Below are 25,849 nucleotides of genomic sequence, written 5' to 3'. Positions count from 1 at the left end.
AAATAAAACCAGATAACCATGGGGACCTTGCTGAAAAATGTACTGTATAATATTGAAAACTTTCAGAATGTGCTCTGTCACATTTTAAGCAATGGTCTAAACAGATTCAGATCTTAACAGTCTGGTTCTCCCAAAATCTGTTAATCTTTAACTTCTTTCTTTTTGGATTGTGTAAGAAACACTCTCATCTAAGGTAGCATGGACATGCTGTGGGTAAGACAAAGCCATAGATTCATACTTATCTCTTTCTCGTGTCAAACTAGCTACCTTGACTTAGCAGATTTGCATACTCAGGAAGCAGGACATCATTTATTTTTTATTTCTAAAAATGGTGCCACATTTACAGGGCAGTTGGTTTGTTGGGCTTTGGTTATTTTTGTTTGTTTTGCTTTCCTCTCCTTGCTTGTCTATGAACAAACACCTTTCCTTTTTACAGAGATACTCAGGTTCTCAGTGATACTGCACGAATAAAGAATTATAAGGCTACAAAAATATATTATTTCTGAAACTTATAGCCAGAACTTTATTACAATGGAAATATTATTTTTTTTACTAATTTAAACTTACACTGCTCTTATGACACTTTTTAAATTATTCCTCATATTTCATCCGTCATAACTTGATCTTCTTGTAAAAGAAGAAACTTCTTGAAAATCATTTTTTTCCTTGACATAGACAGAGTTGACTAGAGAAGGAAGGGATAAATCTGCATGCTAAAAACATCCTTTCACAATTAATCATATTATTTACAATATTTCAAAGGCGTATAAGAAAAGATCAAACAAAAAGGCACCGACAGTTCAACTTCATATTTCTGGGAAGCTGGATAGCTCTTTGGCACAGTTTAATTAAAAAATGTATAGAAGGTACAGGAGGGTGCAAAACTTTTTGCTGCTGTAAATAAGAAAATCTTTTCAAACAGGTCACAAATCATCATCAAAGACTGCATGTTGCTGATCATCTGTGATATGCAAGGTACGGTATAAAAAAATGTCTTGTGCATCTTCTTTCATAACTCTGTCATCCCTCGTTGACTATACCTATGCTGGTAATCTTTACAATGACTCAACTTTCCACATGCTTCTTGCCAAATATACCTGCAGGTATTTACATTGCATAGGCAATGACTTTAACAATGGTGGGAGTTAGTACCTCTACAGGCAGTTTCAGCTATTTATCTTATACGCATGTGGCTCATGCATTGTGGTAGCTTCACCGTTAACTTCGGTTATGAAATTCCTTAACCTAATAACAAAATTCTAATGATTCTTTACTATGAACCTCCTCTGTGGAGAAAACAAGATGAGTAAGTCATGTTTGTTTGTTTGTTGGTTGGTTGGTTGGTTGGTTGGTTTTTTGTTTTTTTCTCTCATACAAGATCAAGTACTATGTCCAGAGAGGACAGGAAATAGCGTCCAAACAACCTTAAGCTACCTAAATTTTAAGCCTCCTTTCTAAAATAGTCGTTCAAATTGACACTGTAACCAGTGAAGAGTAATGTATTTCTCTGAGATGACAACTGATTCCATGCTAAAACTGTTGGCATACTATAAACGTAGGTAATCTTAAGTGTATAATTTCAGATGACTAAAGGGAATCCACACACTTCTGTCAACTTCAGAGGCAGTGGGAATTTGGAAGTCCAATTCTGGTTCTCCCAACTATTCAGTGCTCCTTTGAACTTACATTTGTGTAAGTCATAGTGTTTATGTTAGACACCTATGGCAAGTAACTGAAGCACAGTATGCTTGGACCATGTAAAGGAAAATCAGTTCCCACAGGGAAATAGTCACCTACAGCAATGCCTTCCCAGAATTTCTCTCTTTCATTGCACTCTGTTCTTTGTAGGAGACAACATCTTTAGGGCAAAAATTAGCTTTTCTAGTGACTTCATAATCACCTTCTAACAGCCATTACCATCAAACCATGTCATCAAAGTCCTGGAGAACCATCAAGTCTGGTTCCACCCATTCACAGCATCTGCTGGTCTGCACTTGGGCTGTGATCCACAGCAGCTGCAGGCAGGTAAACACATGCCACCCTTCCCTTCAAGTGATCATTCTCCTCTCCTTCCCAACACTCTTGTCTGTATTTTTTTGCTGATCTGCAGCAGAAGCAAGCCTGTGATTCAAGGAGAGAGCTTATTGCTTTAATGGGGTTATGGATTAATGGGGTATGAGGATGGGGAAAGACATGGTCATTTGTAACCTGGGAATTCTGAGGGGTACTTTTGCCTCAATATCAGTATTGCCAGTGCCACAAATATCTCTGCCATCTTGGCCCCCGGAACACACACCATTTTTCTTTTTTTCTCTTCCTTGCTTATTCCAGAAGCTTTAACAAATCTAACCTCTCCTCATCAAACCAAATTCCTAACAGACTTTGGTCCCAGAGAAGGGGCAGTCAGGAGAAAAAATGGATTGTTTTAGATAGTAAAATTATTCTCTACTTTCTCCAGTCACAGCCTTTTGTTTTCTGCCTGAAAATCATACATCATACTTGAAGGAGATATTATTTTTGAAAGTGAAGATGAGACTTAGTAACTTTGAATCCCACCTTTATCAGTTTGTTTACAGCTTGGCTGTGAAGAATGCTTTGGTGGCAGCTCACTTAATGATTTGACAACTAGTACTGCTGGTCCCCCAAGCCAATTTGCCATTAAACAGCGAGACTTGGCACCTTTCTGCTATATATTCTAATTTCTGGAGGGAGAGGAATGGGTTTCTCTGTGTGCAAAGAAAAGTTGATTCTCAGCAGTAAAGATTAGAAATCCTAACTTATCTACACAGTTTTATGATGTACGTTTTAGAGGAACTCATGCTGCAGAGCCACAATATGCAGAAATGGAAAGTTATGCCTAGCTTAGGAGCGTTACCTACCATGAAAGCTACTTAGTTTTGTCTGTTTATTCATTTACCATAGGGCTACCCCCGTAATCCAGGCAGTAGTTAATAGCTCATTTCTCCAGGTAGTCATGTAACAGATATAAATATAACTTAGACCTTCAGATGGAATGTATCAGCTGTAATTGAAAATAAACTGAGCTGGATATATGATTGACAAGATTTTGAGCTGCCATCAAGGCCTGATGCTCTCCCCATACCCTTCAAAACAATTATGTTTCCAGCAAGTAAGTGCATTCATTCAGAAAATCTGAAGAGCTTTAGATCAAGTGCAGCAACTGTAAATCCTTCAGGTGCTTCCTGCCAAATTTACTTAATAAAATCAGACCAGCTGGTTTTGGCCCAGATCTCCATCAGTGCCAGACATAGCACCAATGTCAACAGTTCTCTATCACTTCTTTTCTCTGACCCTTCACAAAGCAAATAGGTAGTGAATTTCCCCATTAGCTCTTTATGGAGTACTGTTTTTTTAAATTGAAATTTATCTTCCAAAATATACTCTTTTTGAAGAAACTAATAGACAGAAAATAGGCCGCTTCTTTTTTTAGTTGTCAATGATGCTCACAAATTAAAAACGGTCCTCTTGTCTAATTTTAACTTCTGATCTTTGTTTCTTGAAATGTTTGCTTTCTTACACTGCAATGTCCTTTTTGGCTGGTATCTAATTTATTCAGAAGGCTGCTGCATAGTTGTGAGCTAACAAGTCATGACATTATGTTTTGAATCACCACTGGCTTGTACAGGTTCCTTCAGATCAGACCTTTCATTTGGTGTCTGCTGTGCAATAATAGCATGGCTGGCTGGCTGCTGTGTCTCACCGGGGTGATGGTTAACTTCATTGGTGACAATATTGTTTGTGACCATGTAGTTTAGCTCAACTTGTTCCCCTCTGTCTCTGCTTCTCCTCCCACTCCTCAGCTGTTAATGCTTCTGGACATCTTGTTCTTCACTTTCTTTTTTTCATATGTTGTACTTCCATACCACTGTCTTCTCCTCCTCTTCCTTTCTCTTAATCCCTGACTTCTCACTGCTCCCAAAACCTGTTTGCCTTGCAACACCAGCTCCTCAGCTCCCACTGGTGGGGCTGGCATTTCTGTTTCCTTGACGAGTTAATGTTAATCGCGGCGGAAAATCTTATTAGCTTGGATTCTGTAATTTGCTTTTGATGCCTGTGAACTACATTTCAACATCAGGAAAAAGTGATTTAGACTTCAAGACAAGGTCTTTAACTCTGATGATATACTGTAATGACATATTTTCACTATGATGGTTTTCAGAACTTGTGGGAGCCTGGTAACAATTACAATAAGTGATTTTAGTGAAGATATGGTAAGTATGTAATTAAGTGGCTGTCTCTGCCCCTCACCTTCTTGAGACATGATCCTTTTTAGCCTTTGATTATCAAAATTACCATGACCCTTCTTTTCCCTCTGTGAACCTTGATTAGTTCTGCCTGTCCCTGCCTCTGTTTCTCATGCACTGAAAAATTATAATTAGTCATACCTTAAGGTTATGAGACTAAAGTTGTAGTGTTTCCATCATGCTTTAGGATCCTTCCATACAAGGGCTCAAGATAAATGCCACTCCATTCTGTGTTGTTATAGATTGGAATACTTCTTAACTTTAATTTCACTCATATTTTTAATACTCTTGATTTTCTTGCATCTAGGAGCATATTTTCACTCTCCAAGGAAAGGTAGAGTGGGTTGCCACTGAGTTTCTTTGGAAGATGGGAAGTCACCCTTTGGCCTTTTTGGAAAGATACTAAGTCTTACAAAAGGAGTGATCACAGAAAACTTTGTGGCAATAGATGTGAGATTCTCCTCTGAGGTCAGAGAAAGGACAAAACCCTGACAACAGGTATCATAACCTTCTTTGAAATGAAATAGCTGAATTTCATAGTCAATGCCATTGCCATGTAAGTATGACCATACTGAGATATCCACTGGTTTATCTAGTGCTAAGGACTGATTTAAATGTTAAGATGTGAACACTGGCTCAGGCATTTTTAGATCAGTGGTAGTCTTTCCTAATTAACTTCTGGCATGTTGTGACTGAAACTCTCTCTTGCCCAAGCTACTGATTTATTCTTAAGAATGAGCAAGAAGTGCTTATGATCAATTCTAAATATGAGTTCAGGATGGAAAAATCAGGAAATTCTTTGAAATTTTGAAGGATTAGTCCCTAAAGCTATGTTATTCTAACAGATTTTAGCTCATGCACTATTTGCTTTTTAAGTCTCTCAAGATCTCCCTATTACTTTATTTAAATATTTTAGTTTTAGGAGAAAATTAACCCTTGAACATAAATAAAGGATTTAAACTTAGATAGAGAACTAACTTCTGTGAGTAATGTTTGCTTCAAGCCTTTGGCAGTCTTTGTCCAGCTTCTAAGATAATGGCATAGAAACAATTTTTAAATTGTTGTTGCAATAATGATAATTATCTCCATAAATTCATATTCGGTTCACAGTGTTATCCTGTCACTTTCATCTAAGCTGCTCTGCAGAGATCATTCTGTCTTTCTGGTATTGGTCTAATTTAACATCTGGGAAATATCTGTTATAATTCAAACTCAATTTTAATATTGACAAGTGACAAAAATCTGGAAAGTGCTGCCACAGTATAAAATCTTAATATGTACTCAAAAAGAATATTATGACCTATCAAGTGTAAATGGTACATGAAAGATAGTGTTAAGGAGACCAACAGGAACAGCTGAAAGATGATTGGATCATCCTCTAACACCAGTTCTAATATAGGACATTGGACAGAACAGTCCAGCAGTTTTTAAATCTATGTAAGATACACAATGAATACGTATTTCTTATCAGCAGTATTGGCAAATTCCCCTTCACTATCTGTATTTTGATTCAAATATTTTAATATTCTCCAGAGGAAGAATAAAAATTCTTTTCCACCTCTTCTCTATTCATTTCTTTTTTTTTTTTTTTTTTTTTTTTTTTCCTTGAGTGAGTGTTGTTTTTTGGTTTTTTTTTAGTTGAGGGGCAGATGTTGGGAGGCAGAGAAGGCTGACGTATCATTGAACAATGACAATTAGATGAATTTCATTTAGTAGGTCATAAAGTTAATGTGACTAATTGGAACATAAGGATAGAAGTAGGAAAAGAAAAAAGAAATCCTTGTATTATCCTCTCTATTTCTCCCTCCCCACTCCCCCATTTTTTTTTAAAGATAGTGTATCATTAGTCATCATGAAAGCTCTTGGTGACCACTGAAACAGAGGAGGGACCTTTGACACAGCTTGATCAATCCTAATTGAATAGACCAGAGGGACAGCAGCCAAAAGGAGGGGACCCATTCTTTGCATTTGACAGCCTCGTCCTTTTTAGTTTGTCAGCTGTCAGGAAACACTGGGGCATTCTCAGGTTGTATACAAATGCTTTAAGTTGCCATACAATTTTTTGCTACAGGAAGAAGATAGTTTTAAGGCTTGAAAATTATCTAGTCTTCTCAGACCTAATATTGTTATGTAGGGAAGTACCTGCTGGAGAGATGAAGTGATTGGTAAGTTTGCTGGATGAGACCTTGCAGCTTTCCCTCAAATTAACAGAAGGCTCAGTTCCACTTATTATCCTGTATATTCCAATCTAAACTGATCACTGTTACCTTTTTACCTTACACTCTCCTGCATTGCAAATGGGTGTGTAATTACCTAAGATATGAGGCAGAGAAGTGTCAGACTCATTATTTCTCCTAACATGTATCCCTTGAAGATATGTTCAATGTGCTTCTCCATTTCTCTTGAAAAGAGAAAAAATGCAAGAAAGAAAATTAAGAGACACTCATTCTGTTTGCAGTGCTGTAAACAAGCAACATCCCTTTGACTCCTGGCTGTCCTACGTAAGTCCTAACAGAATAACAAAATTATAGAATCATTTGAATTGGAAGAGACCTTTAAAGGTCATTTAGTCCAACTACCCTGCAATGAACAGGGACATCTACAGCTCCATCGGCTGCTCAGCACCTGGTCCACCCTGACTTTGAATGTCTTCAGGGATGGGACATCCACCAACTCTCTGGGCAACCTGTTTAAGTGCCTCCTCACTCCTACTGTAAAAAACATTTATATCCTTATAATATTCTTATATATCCTTATATTCAACCTATTGTATTATTATATAATATTATATAATAATATTATTTATGTTAAATTATATAATATTAATTCAATCTCCCCTCTTGTAATTTGAAATCATTTCCCCTTGTCCTATCAGTACAGACCCAGTTAAACAGTGCATCCCTTTCTTTCTTACAGCCCCTCTTTAGCTACTGAAAGTATACTGAACATAACTAGAACTACACCTGAATGAATACTAGCAGGAATATATAGGTGAGGAATGAAAAGGGGTAGAAAATGATTGCCTTCATCCTTTCTGATCCCCAATCATTGATCACCCACCTCCACTTGTCTGGCATTGATGCAGCCAAAGACTTGTTTTCTCATGACACATTTCAAGAATTAAATAAGGAAGTAAAGTTGGTATATCTATGCCTGATTAACAAAAAAATAATAAAAAATTTAGACTAGACTATCAGCCAAGACAATGCTTCACACTCACAACAACTGTCATATTCAGCTCTGAGACCCCTTTTCTAGCATTGGCTTCCCAACTTTTCCTCTCACTTTCCATTACAGATAGTTTCTGAGAATTTTATGTGTCTTGACTATAATTTGCATGCAAGTACCAGACAACTTAGGCAATTCACTCCTTTCACACTGCTTTCAGCTTGATGAGGAGTTCAAAACACTGAAAATCTCCTCAGAAGTTTTGTCCTAAAAGGGTCTCCATTCTAGCTGTAAAAGCCAAAACAATTAAAGATGCTCAGAGGTGCTGCCATTTCCTATTCCCATGTTATTCAAGGTTCAGCCATGATTGCATCTCATCTCTTCTCTCACATTTTGACAAGAACTTAAATAACGTCTACACTCTTTTCACTTCCTGATCACGTACCTTACTGCACTGCTTATAAAGCACAGGCTTTTCTGCTATAAAGGATGTCTCCCTCCGTGTATTCGGCTGAGAAAATGTGCTGAAAGGTCAGAGCTCTTCTGGACATCAACTGCATCAAGAAGATACCTCCTTCTTGGGTTATAGAGGAAGAGAAAATTGTCAAATTGATAGTGTCTCTAGGCATAGTTTGTAATTTTGTATATATTTCTACAATGAATGATTTGTTACAAACTTGTACTCTACAAAAGGTTTTTGAAAGAACCCATCTCTAAACTATTGATAGACTGCACAAAGTTAATATTATTAAAACAAAGGAGCAATGACTGCAGCAGAAATGGAAGAAGAGAACTCTGAAAAGGAGAACAAATAACTTAAAAAAGGTCAAAATGGTCATCAACACTGTCATGACTACAAAGGTCTTAAAAACAACCTATATGGCCATACAGAGAGTTGACAGACATCCACAGAGAAGGTCTGAAATAGGGCTGTAGTGCTGAAAGTTTCTGTCATATTCTAGAAGCAATCTCAGCAGTGAAAAGCCAGGTGAGCTCAGCTGTACTGGATGTATCATCTGAGCTCTGACAGGTCATACCTAACTGTTAGTATAGAGAATCCGCAGGAATCTTCTCTCTCATTATTCAGCATATGCTGAGAGATATGAATTTCACCCCGTTGCACTGGTTATTCCTGTGACAGCTGAGTGGGGCTATGTGCCCAGGAACAGCAAAATGCCATATTCTTATACCGTATTTCCACTGACAAATGCCTCCCACTGTGGCAGCTTCACAGGATTTTAATTTCCATCTAGAGCAAAACAGGTACTCATATTGGCCACTGACTCCCTTTCAGTCCCAGAAAGGGGAGAGGTCATCAGAGAGATAGTATAAACTATTTCAAAATGTATCTCAAGCTACAATTTAGAGAACACAGGTCTCTGCTGGATTTAGTCCTCCAATAAATAAACAAAAATGATTTGAAACTCAGGTTTCTTTGCCAACAGAAACTTTTGATTCTCCAGCTGCCCATGATTCACAGAAGTGTGTTGAAAACCAATTTTAGGCCCAGCATAACTAAATACAGCGTGACATTCAGCCAGCTGTGGAGATTCATGCCAGTGCTTCTGCCACAGGACAGATGATGAATGTGCCTGCTGGTGTTTGGGAAGATTTTGCAGCCCAGAACATCTTTCCTTGATCTTGAATATCAGGTCCTCACACTACTAGCAATTGTCTGAGTGTCTGGTATTCACCTCGTACTTTTATCATAGCAAAGATAGGTTTAATATTAGGATAAACATAAGCAAAGTGTAAGGTTTGAAGGTGGGTGGCACTATAAAAAATTACCAACATAAGGCACCAGGGTTGTTGATAATGTTCTTTTCCACCACAAACAGAAAAGGTGCAAGACAACACTGTCTATAAGTAACATAACTCACATGTTGGCTTCACGAAGAAAACTCATTTAACTCAGGATTAAGATACCTTCTGGAGAGAGGAGGAGAAATTCATCTGTGACTGTTACCGTTTATGATCTTCAGTACGACAATAAGGCAATTCCTAAATGCACAGATTTCTGTGTATTTGCTGCCCACCTGCTGCACAACCAGAAGGTCAATCTCTATGGCTTGTTATATGCTGAAATCTAAGTAAATAATATCAGTTGCCCCTATTGACCTTGATACAAATCAAGGACATGCTGACATCTTTTTACATGATTACATATTCTTTCTGCTCCATGATCACATGGAATTACTTCATATCTCCTCTTACACACACACATTTATTGTTTGAGAACTAAAGTGTAGGCTCATATGTAACCATTTCTGGATGCTTTAAAGGCTTCTTTGTCCCTCAGCAAGGAAAAAAGTTCTCAGAAAGCACAGGAAAGCAAGAAACTATAGGAATGAAGTTGTGTCCTTCATACATATGGAAATATCGCTGCAGGGGACTGAGGGCAGAACAGAGAGAGATTTTGAAACTAGAATCGGTGGCTGGAAAAGATACATACTGAGTGATGGATAGACAGAGGGAGGGCTAACAAAAAGAGAGACCCAAAACAACTGCTTTGCAAAGGACACAGTTTACAGGAAAAAAAAAACCTATAACATTTCTCTTTAAATTCTGAAACAAAGGGAAACTTATCTGATCATTGCTCTCCTTGGACTCCCCGTTCCCTACTGTTCATCTAGATAAGTCCAAAGATACAAACACCACTTGCTAGTTTTAGCATAATTTTCAAGACAAACCTTAGCAAAGGTGCATCAGAAAGACCAAATCTATAAAAGAGATATTACCTTTCCATGGCAATCTGCAGCTGGCCATTGTGCGCAATTAGAACTTCATCACCATGGGTTTATGGTGTTCTAGAAACAATTCTAAAAGGGATTCCTTAGCAAAGAGTAATTTGATACTCAAAGTTTTATGCAACTAGTGAAGAATTACTAAAGATTTTATTGTGAGAACCTTTGATAATATTAAAGTTGTCATGCCTTTAAACTTCAACTGAGGAGCAGTAAAATTTGGTGTAATTGAGAAACAGTTGCTTAGCTCACTACAAAATCAGATGTGCTTTTTTTTGCAGAAATTAATGTGAAGACAAGAGGAAAAGAAAAAAAAGACAAGAGAATCACTATATGGATCATTACAAGTAAATTTCATTCTGTTCAAACAACCCTGACTACAGAGACATTTGAATCAGCAAAATGAGGTACTTAACAAGTGACTGGTACATCTCAGTCTTACTGGACTGTCCTGTCTCTTCCTCCTGTAGTAGTAATCAATTGCAAAGACTCATTATTATTCCACATCTGCTTATTACCAAGATGATTTTTTGTGTTAAGAGTCTGAAAAATAGATACGTTATTTCTAAGGCAGAGATAGAGTAAGGAATGACTTTAGAATGATTTTATTCTAAAAAATGAAAAAATGGGAACAAATTCTTGCGTGATGCCTCCTCTCATGACAGAAGAGGGACTTTTATGCTTGCCACCGCTTATCCCCCACAGCCCTGAGCTTTTACATGGCACAGAACTGCATTTGTTTCACACTATTTAAATGATAAAATCTTTGCTAATATATTTCATTCATTCAAAACCACCAGGGATGAACAAAATATCAGTTTTCTCCAAATGCAAGTACATTTCTCAGGTGTTTCTCTCTCTCTGCTTCTGCTGCTAGCTATTCAAGAAAGTTCATGGGAGGAGATTCCTAACCCAGCCATCAAAACCAATACTGACAGGCTATAGCTTGTAATCAAAGATTGACCTCACTCAGATTGTATAGGACCCTAGGGAGAATCCTGGGAACTACAGACTGGTGAGTCTGACTTCCATCGCTGGTAAGATGACAGAGTCTATAATAAACAACACAATCATAGAGCACATGAATTATATATCTGTTGGGAAAAAAGTCAGCATGGCTCCTGCAAAGAGAAAACCTATCTTAGTAATCTGCTGGAGTTCTAAATACATGGTTAAAAGGCAAGAAAGATCCAAGAGAACAGGACTTTCAAGAAAAAAATTCAAAAGAAAGCAATTTTATTCATTATATTTATCCATGACCTGCAGCAGAAGAGCATCCAACTTTGTAGATGGTAACAATATCTCCTAGAAAGGCAAAATGCCTTCAAGTCAGCAACAAAATTCAGAGAAATTTCAAATAACTATGACTAAATGGTTGATAAATGAACTCCAACATGGATAAACTTATAGTAATTCAACTAGGAGACAAACAAGCAAACAAAACCCAGTAACAAACAAACAAATAAAATCCAGCAACCAAACGATCTTTGATTATTCTCATTAATCAGCATAGAACTACCAGTTATAGTTCAGTTAAGAAATCTTGTCTTCATTGCTGACAGGTGTCTGAAATCTTTGTCTTAATCTATAGTGACAACTGAAAAAGCCAGTAAGATATTGGTGACTGCAATAAAGATGTGGATAATGAGACAGGATATATTATTTTCCCTTTCCTTAAAAGGTGTGGGGCATCCAAACCATGAGTGCTGCATGCTTTCCAGGCCTCTACATCTTAGGAAAAACATTCTGGAATTAGGAAAGGCACAAGAAAAAGGGCAAACCAAATGATTGGTTTAATGGGGCATCTGCATCCTGAGAGTAAAAGTCAAAGACATTCCATGGCATCTCTTACTGATTCTGTTGGAGACTGAACACTGGGACAAATGAACAATCAGTCTAATTCAGTGGACATTTCTTATTCTCTTACATCTGTATGCTACTTTGATGCCAGATGTCATTTTGGTGCCCACCACTCTAAGGTAGGAACTATATGCCAGTTTTGAGTCAAATGCCATATAACTGTGTTTGATCAGGGTTTTAATTCAAGCTAAATTGTTGTACTGAAAATCAGGGAATACAATGTACTTAGTACATTGGTACATTATTACTGTGGTAATAAAACTGCACAACTTAGTCTGCGTGTGACATGCATTTGACTTGTTCAAAGCTGTTCAAAGCTGTGACAACAGTAAGGTTTATCCACAAAGTATTTTGTAAATATAATCTTATTACAATCTGATATCTCCAGGGACAAAGGTCTACCAACTATCTCCCGGGACAGAGTCAACACTCCTTCTATTGCAAACCCCTTGTTTTCCAGAGCAGGACAAAGATTTTGTGAATTATTTGTCTATGGTTAAATGACAAATCAGTGTGATCTAGACTGGCTTCTGATTGAGGATATGTTTTCTGAAACATTATCTCATTGTCTTATGTTCCTTTTATATCCAAGTGGGTCAGTGGCATTAATATTTCAAAAGAGGCTCTGTTTATCACACTCAATGTAATATATATATTTGTATATATATATAAGTTCTTTCTCAGAGGCAACTGCTTCCTATGATACAAGAGTTTGGGATGACTTGTGGCTGTCATTTTTATAAATCTAGTCAGCAAGGGCACTGGAGTCTAAATGATATTGACTGATGCTATGGAAATAGCTTGTTCTTTGTGAAGACATTTTATCATAGCACTCATTAGTGGAAGAGTGAGTCTATAGATCCAAAGCAGGGATTTGCCAGGGAAGTCCTGATTATGATGTTAGAACAATCTTTATGCTAAAAATAGGGTAGCAATTACAACCTATTTTGGTAACCAGAATATACTGTGCAAACGACTAGAAATGAGGAATGAGTGAAATTCTGACCTCATTTACTCTTTTGTGAGTACTGGAAAGAAGGAGTACCAGAGTACCATCCTCATTGTGTTGGAGGTGCAGAGAAAGGCCCTACTTAGAACTCCTTGCAGCAGAATGGGAACAATAAGTTTGGATCTCATCAAGGTTTGCTCTGGGCAAAAGTCAACCTTGGCACGATTGCCATAAAAGATATTCAGAAAAGAATAAAAATATACATTTAGTATATTTGGCTGCATATATTGGCTGTGGTTTATCTGCTTCTCTTTCATACCCTGGAAGAAGACAGATTTTGCCATCTGTCACTGCATGAAAGATTGGGTGGTCCAAGGCACCCACTCCTCAATTGGAAGTCTGTCTACAGTTGCAGTCTTGCAATGCACTGAGAACAAGAACTCCTCTGACCTTGCGTTATCTCAACTATAGGTGGCCTCTCTATTACCTTCTTTTTACAAAACATCTTTAATATGAACTCCTCTCAAAGATTCATGTGCCAGTGTGCTCCCTTTGTGCCTTTCATTTGTCTCTCCAGAAGCACAAACTTTTCACCTGGATCATGCACCACTGCTACACCCAAAGAACGAAACTACCTCAAAGCTCTTTATGATCCACATTCACAGCACTGGCAATTCAGCAGAATTCAGAATTCAGCAGAACTTCTGAGCTCTAGCATCTCTTCCCAAGTGGACAGTCCAAGAAATTAATAATAATAAAAAAAGATTAAAAAAATACCAACCATTGGTATGAAGGACAAAGAGTGCAAACAAGTGCACTAAATATTGTGAATGAAGAAATAAATCCATTTCCCTATAGGCTCTGCTGGTCATTGCTAAGAATAAGACACATAGAATGGTTCATTTAGCAATACGTAGCACAAGGACATCTTCTGTCCATGTGACAGCTCCATGCACACTTCTTGCATAGTTTCTCAGAAGAGCCTCAAATGCTGAGAATTTGAAGGGAACTTAGAGGACTGCATGCCACATGCTTCTAGTCTGCAGATACTCATGATTAGGAGACAGGCCAGACTATTATGTATGCCAACTGAATATGCCACAATTGCTCCAAGAAACCTATTTCAATTCCAGAACAGCACGTCAAATCTGTAGTGAGGATAAAGCCTGCTATAAACACTACAACACTTGTCGACAGACAGTACTAATACTTACAGCAGAAGATATTTTCAAACTGGCCACGTTCTGATGCATTGTCTCTCATATTCATTGCTCAGAACCTCAATAATCATCTGTGAGGACTCCTTTAAAACTCACCAGGCATAAAATCATTTGCAACACAGTCTGTCAGTAAAAAGTATTGTGCAATAAATAGATAACTTTACTGTGTAATAGGTAACTTCTGGGTCTCATTTTTGATGTAAAATCTGAAAGATTGCATCTACATGCAAAGATAATAGCATCAGACCATGAGATGCAGGTTACAGGAAGAATTTATGTTACATCTTAAACCCTTCATTGTTGTTTTATTTATGTATTTCTTACGCATGTTCTACTTTTGTTATGATAGTGTGAATCCAGATCATTCATTTATCTGAAGACTTTCAGATTTGTTTCATTGAGTTCCAGTGACTTAAATTGATGTCTAACAAATAGCCTTCCAAATATGTAAATCAAGAGATATGAATCTGCAGACATTAAGAGGTACAAATTACCACAAATTGGCTAGACAAGGTAAGAGTTTTTCCTGTTCCACTTACTGGTTTTCAAAATGTAAAGGAAAGAAAAGCAATAAATAGTGAAAATATATATGATTAGAAAAAAATATATATGATGAGAAAAAACAACGACAACAACAACAAAAACCAATAAACAGATAATACCCAAGCACTCATCAGTCTCTTTCCCATATTTTAAGCATTATTACAGACAAACCTTATAAGAATTATTGCTCACCTGGATTTTAAAAAATAAATTGAAAAACATTAGATGCTGCAACCATAATTTGCTGAATGTGGAAAAGAACAGAATTCTTAAAAAAGTCTAATTTTGAGTAGTTTTTTAGTCTGCTTTACAGACTGCTAAGTTTTGAATAACACACTTAGGGAAAATTCTAATTTTGTGAGTGATTTTGACTTGTGAGTGAACCAGTGATGTTTGATTATGTGTTCAAAAAAGATTTCTGCTTCTTGATTTCAAGTATTGCTTTCCTTCCCAAAGGGCAAAATACAGGATAAAAAAAGGAGGTGGACCATAATAAGAATTACAGAGATAGGATATCTTAAGGCCCTAGAGTAGTTCCCATTTGAATTCTGCTCTGAATCTCACAGCCTAGACCTCTGTCTACATCCTCCTTTTATTCTCTTTAGTTGTTCACTCACAAATTTAAGGCTCATATAGAATGTAAGCTGACTACTTTGAATATACGCAGACTTTTAAAAACAGAACTTAGGCTTCTATGCTCATAAATCATAAAAGAAAGCATAAATTCTGTGTTTTAGTGGAGATTTAAATTCCTAAATGGGTTTTATAGGAGCCACATAAGACCTATTGGCAATACACTGATATGATAAAAAGTAAATAGAAGTGAAAAAGTAAGAATTCAAAATGTCACTACTTAGCTCTCAGTAGCCTGAAGAAGACTGAAAAATGGCTAGAAGAAATCTCACAGAGAAACAAATGATAACATGAAATTAAATGTGTAATATTCCTTTTTATGCTGTGTGGGGAAAAAAAAAAACACACTCAGAGAATGAGCTGGTACATTTGCATAACAAAAGAAATCAACAACAACAACAAATTGCCATCATGTTCAAAGCTGATAATTGCACAGATGACAACAAGAAAGAGCCTTTCTTCTCAGCTCTCTAGGGAACAAGCCTTGTCGAGATGAGGAAAAAAGCTGGAAAGTGACCCCACTTGCTTTCATGAAAATTAGCAAGCTCAGAAAATGTCTTTGGTGCAAGGGGGTGGCCAGTGTATGATGTGAATGCTAATGAACTCAATGAGGGCAGAGGCTCAGTCAACCTTCCATCAACCCCATCAGATGATCAACAACTGGCAGCAGTCTCTTCAAACCACCCTCATTCAGCCTTCTACCGTTTAACTCACCTTGTCCGAAAAGTCTTTTAGGAAAAAGTGTGTTCTGAAGAGATTCCTGTTTTGTGTTCTCTTTCCTTCCCCATTTGTGTTGTCTTTTGGACTAACATTGATTTTTAGTTTTTCAACACTTGTTCAATGTGGTAATCTCTCTTGTTTATGTATAGTGCAGTCCCACATAGTAATCATCAATTTTATCCAGCCAGTTAGCTTTACAACTTATATCGCTGGGATCAAGGGCAAGATATTTAAAATCGCTAACACCTGGGTGATTTCCAGACCCTAGAAAAGTTCTGGCTCTGGAGAAAAAGGTACTTCTTTGGGCATCAGAAGATCACCGATTCTAACTGGTTTTGTCAGCATGAAAATATGTATTTGCTTTGTCTGCAAGATGGAACATAATTCAATTTATCCAATGACTTCCTAGAAGTACAGCGACTCCAGAAGTCTACAAAAAGTGCTGAATAGCAGTAGTATTTTTTTAATTATCCAGTGCTACCATGCCCTTGAAAAGAGTTCTGAAACCCTTTGAATGTAGGAGACTGATGCTGGAAGTCGACAGAAAGATAGGCTATGAGAGAGCAAGGACCAACTGATACATCCCTATTTAACTCGCCACTTCTTCCTTACTATTTCCCTGGCTTGCATCAATAATGCAGCAGGCAACAAGAATGAATGAAGGCACAGTGTCTTATTCTAGTCTTGCTTATTCTAGGACAAATTCTAATGGAGCAAAAATAGCTCCCATTGGCAAATCTCCACAGACTTAAGAGATTTAAATTACTGAAACTGTCCTTTAACCTTATGGAACATATCTATAAAATTTAGCAGAGTCTCAACCACTGGATTAAAAAAAAAAAAGTCATTTTGGAGTTTGAAGGGTTTAACACAAATAAAACGCAGTTCTAGAGATCTGAATTACTAAAGTCAATGTTTATTCTATAAGGCAAGATGTGTGTATGTGTTTTAAAGTCTTATAGAATTCAATTTTCTGTTATGATCAATAAGATTGATCGAAAACCAAACAGCTCCTCCTTCCAACCGCCTCAATAAACAGAGAAGAAAAACACTAATGTCTAAAATCAGACCTCTATTGCTTTGTTTTTAAGTGCCCTGGCATTTGTATTTGTATTTTGTTTCAGATGTCTAATTTGCTTCTATTCATTCCAGAATAAGGGATGAGACCTTGATTAGACTGACAGTTAAAGTACTCACATGATTTCCCTGGGTTCAAGCCTCTGTAGCTGACAAACCAGAAACTTTTGCCTCAGGTTCTAACATCCTATGGACCTTAACCTGTCATTCCTTACAGTTGGAAGAGTTTCATATGGTATAAATAATGAAACACTTTTAGGGAATGAGGGTCACAGGCACAAAAGCTTTGTCATTGGGGGACTCATTTAAGAAATCTGAAGGTACAAATTCAAATTTTCCTTTACTAAATGAAAAGAATAAGTAAAAAAAAAAATCCAATTTTCAGTAAGCCTCTGGGCTACCAACAATCTTTCTCCTGGTTGGATTTCTCTGTTTTTTTTTTCCTTGTCTCCAATAAGTATGAGATATCTTAACATCATTGTAAATTACATCTCAAAAACCTGTCATCTGGTAGAACTTTTTCTCTTCAAAATTAGGCTCTAAGGAACAACTCTGAACTGCTGTAGGAAGAAAGGTTTAGCTGACCAGGAAGGATATAAACACCTTTATGGGAATGCAAACAAAACCTCTAGCTAATTGAAGACTAATTTAAAAGGAATCTCCTCTTTCTTTCTAAACACAATCAATCTGAAAACAACCTTCAGAGATCACTAAAAGACAAAATAAAATTTTTATCTCTAATTGCTCCCCTACCAAACTCAACTGTTCAGTGCCCAGGACCATCACTCTCATGCTGTAGAGCATGGATACCTTTTATGTTGTCTCCATCTTCAACAATGAAATGAAAATGAAGTATAGACCAGTTTTTCATTGGACCTAGAGGGAAATTTTGAGACATTCACTCAATTTCATCTGTGATAAAATTAAAAATAAGAATTGTCTCAAAGAAACCTGTGATGAAAAGGGAGTGGGGGTACTGAACTTTTTGTTATTTAGTCAGTTTTGGATGGCATATTCTTAAAACAAGAACTAGACTTTCTCATCTGAAACCTCTAGAGGAGTTCATGAAGACTTAATCAGATAAGTGGGTCCTTTCTCTGCAGGTTTCTCTGCCTGACTGATGAAGTTCAAGACCTGTTGGCAATGGATGAAGTATCAATTGGCTCCTTTCTGGGTGCAGATTTCACTACATGCATCTTTAATTAGTTACTCCTGCCAGGTTTCAGTTGGAGCATCAAGTCTGATGTCTCCAGACAGATGAGGTTTTCCAACTGAGGACAGCAGGTGTGCAGACTGGACTGCACAGACAAGACAGAAATGGGACTGACTTACACTGATCCTGGCTGAGTGCAACAATATAAACCAGAGACAACTCTGTAAGGGGTTCTGGTAGTTAAACTGAATTATGAAGAGGGAAAATAAGCAGAGAAAAAGTTGGAAATGCTTTGAAATGAGTCTTCAGCCTATACACATCATAAATGTATTACTAATTGTCAAATGTATAACCAAGCACACATACTGGTTGGGTGGAGAATGGCTTAAAAACAGCCCTGAGGAGCAGGATTTGGAAGTGTCAGTTGATGAAAGACCCAACACAAGCCATTGATGCGTGCTTGTAGGCCAAAAGACCAACCAGTTTCTGGGTTGCATCAAGAAAAGTGCGACCAGTAGGTTGAGGGACATGATTCTGCCACTCTACTCTGCTCTTGTGAGACTGGAGTACTGTGTTCAGTTCTGGGGCTCCCAACACAGAAGGACATTGAACTGTTGCAGCAGGTCCAGAGGAGGACCATAAAGATGATCAGAGGACTGCAGTATCTTCCCTACAAGGCAGGCTGAGAGAGTTGGAGCTCTTCAGCCTAGAGAAGAGAAGACTCTGGGGGGGGGGCTTATAGTGACCTTCCAGTACCTCCAGGGGGCCTACGGAAAAGGTGGGGAGGGACTTTTTATAAAGGCATGTAGCAACAGGATGAGGGGAAATGGCTTTAAACTGGAAGAGGATAGATTTGGCCTAGATATTAGGAAGAAATTCTTTACATTTATATGAACAAATACATTCACAAAGCTTATTTGAAAGGGAAGCCTAAATGACCATAAAAAAAAAAAGTTGTCTAATGTCATTAGCTCATGGTTTTTAAAAGGTTGACTGTTGATTTTATTAGCTTACCGTAGTGTACTTTAGCTTACTGTTATGACAGACAGAACTGGAAGTTCCTACCTCAGTGTATCAACGTAGTTCCTCAATGGGGATAAATAATTCCAGATTTTGTGAAATTAATGAGAATGGCTTGCTAATGGCTTGCTTGTGATCGGATTTTCTGATGTCTAACAAAGGGCAAGAACAATTAGCTATTTCTTCAGCGAAAGCACTAATAGTGCCTTTTCCTCACCATTCTGTTTCCAAAATTCATGTTAGAACAAAGTATATTTTAGTCTTTTCCTCCCATTGCCTAATTTAACTGAAATCAGCTGAGTTTGAAAATAATTCTGAAGAACAGACAGACTATGATCATATAATCTTCCTTCACCAGAAGCTTTGCTAACAATTTCAGGTAAAGTCCAGGGCCGCTTAGGGATCTCTATGGCATAGTGATTCCATTTGCTAGTGAGCAGATTGAGATAATGAAATTCTCATGTCCAGTTCTCTGCTGCGCTGATCAGGCTATGATTTACCAACATCTCCTCTCCGGGGTCTAACCACATTTCCCATTTCAGATCCTCCCTGTTTGTATAAGGAAACACTCTCCTGCCATATTGTGACGTGCCTGGTAAACAGTAAGAAAGCCTCACTAGGAAAGAAACTGGGTTTTAAATCCAATTGACAGATATTCAACTGAGGAAAAAAGGGAAAATGAGGTAATCAATTTGTTCAAAGAACGAAGAAAAACTGTAGAATAAAACTACTTTTATCTTCCAAATGTCAACATACTATTTTTGGTCATATTCTATCTTCCATGTGATGGTTTACATCATTCATTTCCCAGCAGAATCATCTCCGCCATATGAAGAAAATTTCAGTTTCTTCCCTGTGCAACTCATAGACACAGACTCAAGCCCATACAGCCACCAGGTCAATTTCCAGCAGAATAGAGAAGACAGCCTTCCCAAATTCGATATCCCTGTTTCTACTTGACACTGGTTTTCTTTCCCCTTTATTTATTTCCTGCACTCAGTGTGCAGTGAACCTTTCCAGGTTCATTCATTCCTTTCACTTTGGCAGCATGTCACTATGGGGACAATCTATTGAGGATGAGATGGAAATAATATTACACTATTGAGCTGATAATACCCGAATTTAATATTTCTTAGCAGCATCCCCATTGTGCTACGTCAGTGAAACAGACCAGAAGTGTAGGTCTCTAGTGTAAACCAAAAGGAGGAGAGGAAATACCTCTTTTATGAAAATTAAACTTTTCATACATCAGCAACAGGAGGTGAAGGGGCAGCAGAACTGCAAGGGAACAGACCAGCTATCTTTCAAGTAGTGCCTCTGAGCAGATAGCTAATAAACATGTGTATTTAACTCCAAGCACTTTTTTTCTCTCATCTTCTTGTCTTGTCTTTTCCCACTAATATACCAGTTTAGTTATATATAGCTCATTTTAGTGACATCATAACCATTCTATAGGTCATTATCGTGTTCCTTAAACAGATTTACTGTCTGTGAGTTTGAATAATAATAATTAAAAAAAAAAAAAAAAAGGATGAAAGAGGGATGTTCAAGGAGCCATAAGAAAATATATTCAAGAAGTGTGGTTTTCCTGCTTACGAAAACACTAAGAAGCTCTGCAAGTAGCTAACTCAAATTGGTAAGTCTGTATTGTATTTAAGACACAGTAAGGTAAAGGGACAACCTGCATGTTGTTTTTGCTCCTTCCATTTTTGGCTTTCTGACCTTAAAGAACTGTTTAGCTTATCAGTTCCTCCAGCTTGCACATGATAGAGCATCTTCTGTTCTTTGATGACTTCATGGATGTGTACAAGCTTAACATATCATTCATTTGATTCTGTTGGTATGGCAGCAGCAGAGAACTCAATTCAACAGTTGACTCTGATAGACCCTGATCATAGGTCAGATTTAGTCCTCTGACTGTCAATATTTCATCTGAGGATGAGGATGGAATCAGATGGGATATTTCTAATTCATTAAATATCCTCTGCTGCCTCAGCAAGCAGCACATCAAGAGAGTCATTAACAGCATGAAATTTTTAAATGTGTATTTACAAATGATACTAAAATGAGGATGCCTGGAAGAGAATTTCAGCTCTTTTAGGTGAATTTCAATGACCCCAACAGCTATGGATAAAATGCAGAAGGTTGAAGAGGTCAAGTCTGAAATGAATAGACTTCTGTTTAACTCTTTGTGTCCTGATGATGCTGACTACCTTCTTTTTGCCTTTCCAAAATACCTTTGGTTGATAACCTAATCCTCCAGGGGAACACCTTGCTGGCTTGTGTGCCACAGCCAACTATAACTGAAGACTGTAATCTGTGCATGTGAAACTCAGAGTTCAAAGAAGAATTAAAATCTTATATCTATGTTTCTACAACTGCCTCACACTTATTTCTAGAAGAGCAGTGAGTGAGAAGATCCTGTATGCTATTTTGCAAGCCTGGTGAAAAGTATGAATGAGAGCTATGTTAAGACAGAATAATTTACCAGATGGAAAAAGCCCAAGGAAAGAAAACAAAAAAAATAAAGTTTTTAATAGGTTTCTGAACTTTCTGAGAGGCTGCAGACACAGCATCCTAGTTTTTGAGATCTATGCACTGATGAGTTTCCCCTTTTTCTTTTGCTGCTAACTTCCTCATGCAGCCGAAATACAAGTTGTCCCTTGGCACTGATTTATATTATTTTTAGAGATGTGCAGGCAGCAACGGTTTTAGGCACTCAAAGCTTGATAGTATTTTTACTTTAAAGAAGAAAGAGAGAGAGAGAGATAAAGTGATCTTTCCGAGAAGATGGGAGCAGGAGGAGGTGACTGATAAAAGTTGGGACTGATGGATTCAGCCCTGTACCCTAATTAGACAGGAGCCTGGCACTTGCAGTGGGATTTTAGGGAAGTTCTGTACTGGTAAATCTCTCCTCTGAAGAAAAGAAGAAATAAATTCAGCAACTCTTAAAACCATCCTACTCTAAAATCTGTCCAGCTCTATAAGAAACTTCAAATTTAAATGACCCTGACTTCAAACTATATTTGCAGAAATTCTAAATAACATGTTCCAAGCTACAGAACAGCTGTTTTGGAGGGTTAGGTACTGGAAGAGGATTCAGGATGCCCGACTCTTCTGATCAGATCTGCCACAAATACTCAAAATGACGCAGGATAAGGCACATTATTTAACTCACACCTGTTGAAAGAACATGTTCTATTGTCTTATTTCTTCATACAACACCTACTTTGGGAATACGATGGAGTAGTGTTCTCCAGAGATGTGAGTCCTGATCTCACGCTCTTCTACAACATAAGTATTCAGAAGCAATTCGGTACTCACATATCTTCATCACACCACTGGGAGTAGATTCAACAGTACGAATTTAGTCATCTACAGTATTGGCGTTTACATCTGAGATAGTCATCTAGGTCACCTTCACAGACCACAATGAGAAACAGTCAATTCTAGAGTACAATCCATTTAATTCAAATGTACATGTCAGGAGAATTGCTCTTTGGAAATGCCTTTTTCTCTCCATTGACTGTGTATAGTCCAGGCAATTAGGTCAGATGTGTATTCGTCACACGCATTTATCAGTGAATCACAAGTTGGGAACTCAAAGGCATCTTTCTGGAAGTATCTAGAGTTTAGTCATGTTGCCACACCTGGCTTATGGATAGTTCTGAAGTATGAGATCCTTTCTAACTTGAGCGGATTCCCACGTGCTCAGTTTTTGCCATGATCTGTTAGAACTCAGAGGGTTAGATCAGGAATAAGATGAGTACTGATGATACGAAGTACATTTCTGCATCCTTTTAGGCAACAACTTTTAACTTACTTATCAGGATAAAAGGAAAGAAACCTGCCTCTCCCAAAATGTGAGTTATTCTGTCTGAAAGAGAAGAAATGCACTCTGCTTTCTCGTGAATTCCTGATTCAAGTGTGACTGAGGAAGTGCATTTTCTACCATCTACTAAGGAGTCCATTTCAAAAAGGAAGATATTAAAATAAACACGTTCCTCAATTTTTCAGTGCCTCGTTCCACAAAGTTAGTCAGAACTTCACATTTAATTGAACACGTCCAACAAGTTCAAAGGTTACACAGGTGATAAGGCAGAAAGGAAGACTAACAGGCAGTGGGAAAACAGCTTCTTAAGAAGATGGACTGAAGGGGAAAACAAAGAAAGAACGAAAATCAAGAACCCAGACTGGAAATCATCCCACTGCCACAAAGGAAACCATTCATTTACATTCTCAAGGAACCCAACAGCAGCTGGAGGTGTCTGGGCACTGCCATTCCACAGATGATGTCAAGCCTGCAGAAGATTTTTCAATTAATCTCTCTTGACCCTATGCCTTGAAACCTCATTCCTATTTTTAATAACCCCATTCTGCTGGATGACCTTGAGACCCAGTGACCAATAATGCCCATTTAAGTAACTGCGGGGGTGTTGGTAAGTATGCAAGGAGAATTTGCAAGGGGCTCATTATATAGACAGTTACCACAAAGAAAGACTCTCTCTCTCACTCTTTCTTGTCCACAGTCTGATCGCTGGGACAGAGGATGTCTCATGCTACTAAACTAATAAAATGCTCTAAAGAAACGTTTTGTGTATAGACTTACACAGTATTAGGAGGAAAAAAAATAACTGCGTGTACCAAGAACATCAAGAAAATCACTGAAAGTTTTAGGCTTCCTAAGGAAAGGTAAGAGCAGCTTAAGTTTCAACCAGCTATCCTTTTAGCAGAAATCTCTAGATTGGAGAGATGGGATGAAAACAAATGGGATTAGGCTGAAAGAAGAATGAATGATAAACTGGGCTGGTTTTGAGGATACCCACTGCAAGTGAAAAGAAAATTTTCTTCCTAATATCATTATTCTTGATGTTCTTATAGATAAGAGCTGAAGAGCATGTAAGAGAGTATACAGGATTTGCTTGGGTGATGTTAGATTAATGCTATTAATCAGGACGTAAAAACTGTCATCCTGGGTCAGACTAAAAGTCTGTAACAAAATAACCTGTTTCTGACAGTGACCTGTAACAGATGTTTGGTGAAAAGGTAAAAAGCCTTGGCAATTACAGTGTGATCTTTCCCCCAGCTGTACTCCCATGACTGCAATCAGCAGTTTAGAAACTTCCCAGGTTTTCGTTTCTGAACCTTTTGGAAGGTTTGTACTTTAAAAGTTACTAATTCCATCAGGAAAGTCTGAGACTTCATGAATTACTGATCTTTGACTAAAACCATCTTTGGCATACAGGAAGAGCGTCTCATGTTTCCCGGGGTATTCTCTGCAATGTTGTTCAAGATCCTTGCCCATTAGATCACATCAAAATGCCTGAGCCTAGCAGAGTACGTGCTGAAAAGCGGGATACAGTACTTGAAAAATCAGGTTTCAGGGCTCTGTGCATGTTCATAAATTATAATAAACCTGTTCATCAAGCACCTCTTGAAAAAACTCTTGTTCATGTAATTGTCCTTGTACTGCTCTCTCTGGGTCATTGGCTACCAAGGTGGCCAATGCACTCTGCCCTAGCAGCGTTACACAGAACTGATCCTAAGCAGTGATGAAAGGAAAGCAGAAGGGCAAAGCACCAGCGGAACAAAGAAGATAAGGCCCGCAGAAATCCATCAAATTTTAAAATGCATCAGATGCACTAAAGTCTCAGAGGAGACTCAGATAAGGACACAAGTAACTCTTCTTATATATTCCTTTGAGGCTGAACTTTGACGCACTGCCTCACCAGCTCTCCAACAGGTCTGCTCACCTTTTTGTTCATTCAAGAGCCTTTCTCCTTTAATGGAGAGATTTCATTTTGCTGAGCTCTTCTGATTATTAAAAAATAAGAACTGAAGTCTGAATGTTTCTGTGCGCATTTTCCTGCCAGTCATACAAATCTTAATTGCCATTGTTTGCTCTTATCACTTTAGTTTCTTTCAGGACAGACCCTTTGTGTGTTACCAAAACAATCTTGCCACTGCTATATTCAAGCATTGTTTCTATATTCTGTACTTTTTTTTACATCAAGAAATGTGTTCATTTCTTCTCATCTACCCCAATTAGTTTCTATTATAGTATATTTTCTTTCCATTCCTTATAACTTTTAATTTCCCTTTCTCTTTAATTCACTGGCTCTGTATTAGTGCAGCTTAACTCTCAGGAAGTATTCTGGGACGTGCTTGATTAAAAAAGATAAAGGAGATTAAATTCAAGCAGTCCTGTATTTTTATCTTTCCCCCAGCTGTTACGGTATGTATAATAACTGAACTATTTATATGTTTAGCATTGTAACATTAGTTTTGCCTCAGACTAAATTTTTTGTGTTCATTAATTTAAACTTCAGAGAAAGAAAATTTTAAGATGGATCAAAATAAGATTTTTCTTCATTTAAAAAATATATTTTAATACGTTCATTATATATATAGCCATCTAATATTTTTGACAATTTTGAATAAATTTCTGTGAAAATGACAAGACTTTTGTTTTTCAGTGTAATACTTGTAATACTTTG

The 25,849-nt window shown here is 37.6% G+C and overlaps 1 protein-coding gene across 9 annotated transcripts in view; it reads right to left on the bottom strand.

Moving 5' to 3' along the window:
• CELF4 (CUGBP Elav-like family member 4) overlaps positions 1–25,849 on the bottom strand; it is a 707,521-nt gene that overhangs the window by 463,445 nt on the left and 218,227 nt on the right. The window lies entirely within an intron of this gene.

Source organism: Meleagris gallopavo, chromosome Z (genome assembly GCF_905368555.1).
Source record: "Meleagris gallopavo chromosome Z, MGAL_WU_HG_1.1, whole genome shotgun sequence".
NCBI lineage: Eukaryota > Metazoa > Chordata > Aves > Galliformes > Phasianidae > Meleagris > Meleagris gallopavo.
Note: the sequence above shows the minus strand (reverse complement) of the source record. Positions and strands in the feature narration are given on the sequence as shown.